Genomic DNA, 1,654 nt, shown 5'->3' with positions numbered 1-1,654 from the left:
ACAGCCGTGCACCCCAAGCTCTCAGTGAAAGAAGGGACTGGGTCTGAGGGGACATGGGTGTATCAGTGTGAGATGTGCACACAGACCAACCCTTCCTCATCTGGTTTCCAGGGAAACCGTGTCACCCCTGCCCCAGCCCCGAGGCCCAGAAGCGCCCAGGCCCAGGCCCACCTCTGGGGCAGCTGCAGCCGCGCGTCACAGCCCAGGTACCTCTCCTTCACTAAGAAATGCATTTCCAACAACTTTGTACTAGTTTCTTAAGTGTTACATTTTCATTACAGAAACGTCAAAATACAAACACGATCTTTTTTTCCCCTAACAACACAATCTTAAAAGCCCTCACTTTTCAGCACCGAGACATAGTTGCCCATAACACTTCGTTGTTTCTTGCTGTTTATGGAAATCATAAAGTATATCATGCATACGCTCTATAGCCTTACCCATGGATCCGCTGCCTCCTGCACGCCCCACACTGGGGATCGAGCCTGCAACCAGGCCTGTGCCCCGACCGGGAATGGAACCGTGACCCCCTGGTTCATAGGTCGGCGCTCAGCCCCTGAGCCGCGCGGCCGGCCGGTTCCTGTCTTTACCACGAAGCGCTGTGCGGTCCTGTCCCACCCTGACCTGTCGGACTCTGCGGATACTTGTCTCCCAGTGTGTGGCTGGTCTTCCCACTTTATTGTCAGTGAATTACAATTAGGGCTGGCAGGTGGCAGGTGGCCGGCGGCCTTTTGTGCCGGGAGGCGAAGCTGCTGGGGGAGCACGAGGTGGGGCTGAGCCATCAGCGGGCGCAGGAGGGCGCAGAGCCGCAGGGGGAGGCTGGGCCCGTCCCTGCTGTGGGCGCTGCGCGTGCCTCCCTTCTGGCTGACGCCGCGCAGATAAATCCCTCCTGCCGGCCGTTTGGGGACTTTCTTCCTCACCTCGCAGGGCAGCTCAGTGACATGCCCCTCGGGGACCAGACCCTGAGCCCCTTTCACGTGCATTTCCCTGCAGGACGCTAGGAGCGTGCAGCAGGAGGCTTCCTCCGAATTCTCGGGGGAGAGCCAGGCCCGGGGGGCGCCCGTCCGCAGACACGGTGCCCGGCAAGGCTGCGCGGGAGCCACGGGGAGGCCAGGGCAGGTACGTGGGTCTGGGGTGTGCGCGTCTCAGGCGCAGCGCTTGCTGTCACCGGAGCGGCCGTGGCTCTGAGTGGCAGTCCTTGCGGCGCGGGTCCTCGTTTGGGGGTGGTGAGCTGTAGGGCAGGAGAGCGTGCCCAGTCAGAGCGCTGGGTGGGGCTGGACCCCGGGGCCCCCAGCAGCCCTGTCTGTTCGCCCGCGGTAGAGTGGGTAGAGTGGGGCCCCAACAGGTGCCTTCCCTCCAGACCGCCCCATGCCCAGTGCGCAGAGGGACCGCGGCCACAGCACTGCTGCCTCCGGGCCCCCTCCTGGCCCTCGAGGTCTCCCCACAAGGCCTGTCTGCGGGCTGTGCCCACTGCCTTGTCACCCGGCGAAGGGGAACGGGGAGCCGTTGTCTCCTCTGGGCTGGAGGTGGGCCCTGGAGGACGAGCCTTTGTTCTACCCTCTAGAAGCAGCACAGACTCCCCACAGCGGCCTGCACGCCGGCTCGTCAGAAGGAGAACCGGTCCCCAAGGCCACAGGCCCAGGGAGCCGGCCAG

General features: G+C 63.5%; 1 long non-coding RNA gene across 1 annotated transcript in view; it reads left to right on the top strand.

Annotated features, from left to right (window-relative positions):
• The window catches only part of LOC107182136, a 9,235-nt gene extending 7,587 nt beyond the window's left edge, over positions 1–1,648 (top strand). Inside the window, exons 2-4 of the long non-coding RNA XR_001512861.1 lie at positions 112–206; positions 994–1,119; positions 1,565–1,648. This is a non-coding gene — a long non-coding RNA (uncharacterized LOC107182136). The remainder of the gene's footprint in view (positions 1–111; positions 207–993; positions 1,120–1,564) is intronic.
• The last annotated feature ends 6 nt before the right edge of the window (positions 1,649–1,654 follow it).

This window comes from Myotis davidii, unplaced genomic scaffold (assembly GCF_000327345.1).
Source record: "Myotis davidii unplaced genomic scaffold, ASM32734v1 scaffold211, whole genome shotgun sequence".
Lineage (NCBI taxonomy): Eukaryota > Metazoa > Chordata > Mammalia > Chiroptera > Vespertilionidae > Myotis > Myotis davidii.
Note: the sequence above shows the minus strand (reverse complement) of the source record. Positions and strands in the feature narration are given on the sequence as shown.